This window comes from Lissotriton vulgaris, chromosome 2_1 (genome assembly GCF_964263255.1).
Source record: "Lissotriton vulgaris chromosome 2_1, aLisVul1.2, whole genome shotgun sequence".
NCBI classification, from domain to species: Eukaryota; Metazoa; Chordata; class Amphibia; order Caudata; family Salamandridae; genus Lissotriton; species Lissotriton vulgaris.
This window is the reverse complement of record NC_141687.1, coordinates 819,974,485-819,980,454: the sequence shown is the minus strand read 5'-3', so window position 1 is coordinate 819,980,454 and position 5,970 is coordinate 819,974,485. Positions and strand designations below refer to the sequence as shown.

Below are 5,970 nucleotides of genomic sequence, written 5' to 3'. Positions count from 1 at the left end.
TTTGGTTAGGCGGTCATATCGACTTACCCCAGCATCCTCTTGATATTCATGCATAGAGCCCCTGATGCCCATCATGGCATATATGCACTTGGATAAAATAGAAAGGCATAACAATTTTCTTGTTTTAAATGATATGTATAGTGTGAACAGTATTTAGGTTGTGTGAGTAAGTGTGTGTCTAAGGAGCGGTATTGTACTTCATGGTTTTAAATTGTAATCAATCAGTCAAATGTTTGTATATCTTATGTTTATGTGTACTTATCTCTTTCAGACATTGTGGTTATATGGGATATTACTATTTTTAATTCCTGAGGAAGGTTTTTTGGCTTTGGAAACATATGTGCCACAAACCGAAACGCGTCGATGCTTTATATGGGTGGAGAAGCACTAAGTTACAAGAGATAAGGAACTCCTACAAAAACTGTGGAATTTACGAAATTGGAGTAGCTTAATCAAATGATTGCAACACTGGTGGTCCTCTTCTCCCCTTTTTAATTGGAATCATTTTCCTTATGCACTGTCCCATAATTTTAATGAATATTTTATTTTATGTTTTTTTCACAATGTACTGTGTTTTAATTTGTTGATAATTTACCCAAATAAAATGTACAAGATTTTTTGTATGATTGATTCATGTTAGTTCTTTACTGCTCCGCATTACATGTATATTGTTGGATGATTGTATTGTTTTAGTGTAAAATTGTTAATTTACATTTAAGTTTACCCAAAGGGGATTACTTTGCTGACAAACTCAAGCAAACCTTAGCCAAGACCACGGTTTCCCTTTGTCACCTGGCCAGAGTGGGGTGCCTCCTCTCTTTCTCACTACAGGCCATCTTCCTGGGCCCTCTGCACTACAGGGAGTTGTGCAACTCAAGAGCTCGCACCTATGCAAGGGGCTAGCATACTCTCAGTTTGTTCCTCTCTCAGAGGAGGCAAAGACTGAGTTGAGATGGTGGATCTCCCATATGGAAGCATTGAATGGTTGCACCATCTTTAGTTCGCAACTCGATATAGTAATCAAGTTAGATGCCAGCAGCGCAGGCTGGGGGGCTCAATGCGGGGACGTATCCATAGGAGAAAGTTGGTCCTCAGAAGAAAAACAGCTTCACATTAACTTCTCTGGAGCTGATGGTAGGGTCCTTTGCAGTGACGTGTTGGACCATTTGAAGTTGGACAACGTTGCAGCAGTACAGACCGTCAACCACCTAAGTGGGACGAAGTCGAAGGTTTTGTCGGATCTGGCCCGAGATCTCTCGGAATACTGTCTAACCCACCAGATCTCACTATCGGCGAAACACCTCCTGGGTTCCTCCAATCACATCACGGATAGGCATTTGCGTCGCTGGCATGACACAAGTCTCTGGAAATTGCACCTGAGGGCGCTCCGGGAGCTTCAGGCTCGTTCGGGTCCCTTTACGATCTACCTCTTTGCCTCTTGCCTGGACAACCAACTGGAGAGGTACTGCAGCTGGCACCTGGATCTGGGTGCAGCAGCAGTGGATGCGTTTCTCCAGGTTTGGAGTGGTGACGTATTTCCCCCTTTGAGATGAATATGCGGCTGTCCTCCCAAGTTTGGAGGCAGCAGGCGGATCTAGTGGTGATAACCCTTTTTGAGATCTCAAGCTTGTTTTCCAGTTCTTATGGAACTTTCTTGGGATTTTCCAATCTGTCTACCCCTATTTCACTTTCTCCTCAGGATCGCTACGGGAACCCTCATCACTTGCTTCTCTCGGGTGCTCTGCATCTTATGGCATGGCGGATTACAGGGAACACTGGAAAGTGCAAGGGCTTTCTTCAGAAGCTGCCTACCTACCCACCAAGTCGTGGGTCGACAGCACCAATAAGTGGTACCGCTCAACCTGGACAAGATGGGGGAGTTGGTGTCATAGCCGACAGGTGGATCCGATGGGGGCCGCAGTTGTCCGTATCTTTAATTCCTTGGCCTCGTTTGCTACAGAATGCATGGCTTATAGATCGATTAACATGTTCAGGTCGACCATCTCAGCAGGGCATGTCCCGGTGGATGGTCATCCAATGGGAAAGCATCCACTAGTAAGCGAGCTCTTGCGAGGTATTATGTTCTTCACTCTCCCAGAGCCCAGGTATGCCACCCTTTGGGATGTGAGCATGGTTCTTTTTTTTTGTCATTCCGAAAGTATTGTTTTATTGGAACTTTTCAGTTTAAATTACATCTACATTTCAAAGTACAAGCGATCAGACTATATGTTCCCTCTCTGTAAGCAAATGTGCTTCATCTGTCTGCTCGAAAAGATGCAGTGTTCACGAGACAGCCATCAATCTGTAAACCCTTGTGGACGTTCTGGGAAACCTCCTTCTTGGGTTTTGCAACTTTGACGTTGGCCACAGAAGTTCTTTCAGCCTCTATTTTGAACTCTGGCTTCAAGGCAGCACATACCGCCTTGGCACAGATGTGATAATAAAGGATGTAGCTTAGTCCGGCCTGTCTCCAGAATGCCACCATTTTGCTAGCGGTGCTGGAGCTGCAGTATCGGCTTGTGCAATGGCGGACAGGCAGGTGGCGGGACTCCCTAGTGAACACGGTTCTTAACCTCTTTCGGTCATGGCCTTCTAATAAATATCTGTCCTGGAAACAGACTTCTGCAATGCTGGCAACCCTTCTCTGCTTGATTTCATGTCGCAGGGTCTCGGACGTAAGAGTGCTGGACCGGAGAGGTAGAGTATATACCCCGGAGGGGGTCACTTTTCTTACATCAAGAAGGACGAAATATAATTAGAGATTAGTATCCTATCCGGCCGGTGTTCAAGGCTTATGAAGTTTTGACAGACGAACTTCGCCCTCAGGGAGTCAAGCAAATTAATTGCCTTTACTAAACTGCACAAGGCAGTCTCCTCCCCAACTATAGCTAGGTGGGTCTGTTGAGTCATGTAGGAGGCAGGGATAGATACTTCCCACTTTGGAGCCCACTCGGTACGAGGGGCGATGGCATCAAAGGCGTTCTGCCTGGAAGCACAGAGTTAGATCTGGGGGTCTCTAGTTGGCAATGATATTCACCTTTGCCCAAATAGGGACCCTTACTTCTAAGTCAGTATAAGGGGATTACACTCCTTAATAACCCCTGCTCACCCCCTTGGTAGCTTGGCACGAGCAGACAGGCTTATCTCAGAGGCAGTATGTTAAGCATTTGTGAATATACACAGCAATACAATGAAAACACTACAGATGGACTCAACTCAGGTTTTATAAAAATAAGTATTCTTTATATAGACTTAACACAAGACCACAAACGACAAAAATCCACAATACTATACTTAAACATGACTTAAAGATGATTAAAGTTGCTTAGTTCAAGTTGATGATGAAAGCCAAAAAGGTCTCAACAAAGTACCTTAATGCATAACGCAAAGTAAAGAAAAAGCTTGCAAAAGGGGAGATGCGTTGGTTCCGTGATCCGGGGGAGATGATGCGTCGGGCCTCAGTGCTTGTGCAGAGTAGGGTATGCGTTGTGATCCTTCCCGGTGTGGAGGTGAAGCGTAGATTCTCGGCCTGCGGGCCCGTTGCGGTGCACAAGATGGCGCCTTGATGCGATGCGATGATCCAGTTGCGATGCGAGAAGATGGTGCCCTTGGTGCGGCGATGCAATGCCGATTCGTAGACACCCTGGCAGCCTTGCAACAACTCTGTACTTTGGAGCCGCGACAGGCCCTGCGGCACGCTTCTCTGGTGAAGCGATGGTGACTCTCTCAATGGCATCATACTTATCCGGTGATGCGACAGCAGGCAGCTTCGATGAACACACGCTTCCAGGGAGATGGGGCCCGCTTCTCCGGCGATGCGACGATTTCAGCTGCGGCAGCGACACGCTTCCTATCGATGCGTCGCGCTTCCAGCTCCCAGCGACACGCAACTGTCTGGAGTTTAGAATTCCCAGCAAGGAAATTCAGAGGGGAGCTGGAGATGAAGTCTTTTGTCCCTGAGACTTCAGCAGGAGGCAAGCACAGTTCAGCCCTTGGAGAATATTCTGTAAATGATGAGAGTCCTTAAAAAGTTCTTTCTCCTTTTCTTGGCAATGAAGCAACCACTGCAGGCTAACTCAGCAAATAGCACACTGGCAGAGGGGCAGTAAAACTTGTGCAGCTTCCTTGGTTCTTCTCCTTGGCAAAAGGGTTCTTGTTCCAGAAGTGATTTAATTTCTTGGGATCAGGGTCCCAATATTTATACCCCAAAATCCTTTGTTCTCTGAAGGCAGAGAGGCCTCTGCCTAGTCCAAACCAGTTCCTGAGCACTTTGTTTACATGACTCTCTTCTTCCTTTCACTGTGCAGGGCAGAGACATCAGCTGCCCTACAGGAGGTGGAGCCAGCACAGGGGAGGGAAGATACAACTCCGGAGCACTTTGATTACATTATTCCTTCTCTCTTTTCACAGTGCAGGGCAGAGACATCAGACAAGTCACAGGAGGTGGGGCCAGCATTGTAGAGGGAAGGCACAGCCCTATTCAGGTCCCAGGTGCAACTCCGCCCTCCCATCTAGATGCAGATCTCTCTATTCACCACTGGGCTGCCCCAGCCTGTCTCCTGGAATCCCCCAGCCCTGTCGCTCACAAACCCAGACAAGGAATACACAACCTAGCAGAGGCAGGTGTCAGGCCCCTACAGAATGCTGAATCAATCATCTGTACCTTAATAAGCAAAGGCCATGGCCCAATGCAGAGAGGACAGCCAAGGAGTAATGGCTGGCCAGGTTTAACTCGGCACTGGAACTCCAAGATGGCCGCCGCCTCCGAGTTCTAGTGGCGGTCTAGTGTTCCTACACACAGGTGCCTCAGAGTTAATGTGAAGCTTGCGCTCGTGGAAAAATGCGCACTTTACAGATGAAGATTCTAAGGAAACATCGAGTGAAAAACGCCCATAGAAGTTAGGCCTAAGAATAAACTTACGTCAGGTTTTCGTCTGGGCATATCGTCGTAAATTGTCAGAGTATTTCAGGGAAGTAGTCCGCTCCTGTTATCGAGCACAAACGGAAGGCTGTCATGTGACGGTTTCTTTTGAGCATCTCGTCACAGTCTGAGGAGGTTTCAGCAGTTCAACAGCGCCACCTTCACTCGAAGGAACAGAACACAGAGCTAAGTCATTGGAATAGAAAACACTGTATAAAGAAATTGTAATGACTAGTTTTAAAACGAAATTGAGATATAATTGTAAATAAGCATGAATACTTACCTGAGTTGAAAGGCATAAACCTTGACTCGTAAAATACCAAGGAACAGTAAATTAAAAAGGAATAAACGAAGTCAAGGAAAAGCATAATTATATAGACTAGATAAAAACTTACCTGAGGAGGAAAACTCGTAAATCATCTGTGAAATAAAGAGAGATAACACAGTCAAGCATTAGCCAGTACCTTATGGGGAAAAACTAGTGCATTTATGAGGCATGTTACAAGAGAAACTATATAGAGAAAGAGAGATAATCACCATTGAGAAGTAAGTAAAGGGAAATAATAAAAGATAAGTGAGCAGTATAAGATTAGACAAAAGACTAAAAAAGTTTTGTGTTACAGGAGAGTTCTCAAGAGCAGAAAACAGAACAACAGAAGAAAACAATAAATAGAAAAGATAATATAGAGGAGAGGCTCAGTTCCTGGAACTCAGGGTAGGTAGAAGTAGCAAGGAAATAGAATTAGATGCTAGGAACTAGAGTAGAGTAGGTAAACAAATTCTTGTATTATATTTTTTAGATTTTTCTCTGAAGAACTCGCTCTGCAGAATTGAAGAATTAGAAAAGCTAAAGAGAAAAGGGAGTTACGGGACCAGTCTCTTCTTGATTTGTTATTTTATCCACTCCCCCCCTTCCCCCTTGGAGATATCTCTGGAGTTTGGGTTAACATACTACTCTCCAGGGTAGCTTTGAGAGGGAGTAGGGAACTAGCATCTTTGTTCCTTTGCAAGCTCTTGGTAAGGCAAATAAAGTCTTGACAGAAATAAAG

General features: G+C 45.4%; 1 pseudogene; it reads right to left on the bottom strand.

The window, feature by feature from the left end:
- Positions 1–2,254: 2,254 nt before the first annotated feature.
- LOC147731213 (ATP synthase F(1) complex subunit epsilon, mitochondrial pseudogene) lies at positions 2,255–2,485 on the bottom strand (annotated as a pseudogene).
- Between the last annotated feature and the right edge of the window lie 3,485 nt (positions 2,486–5,970).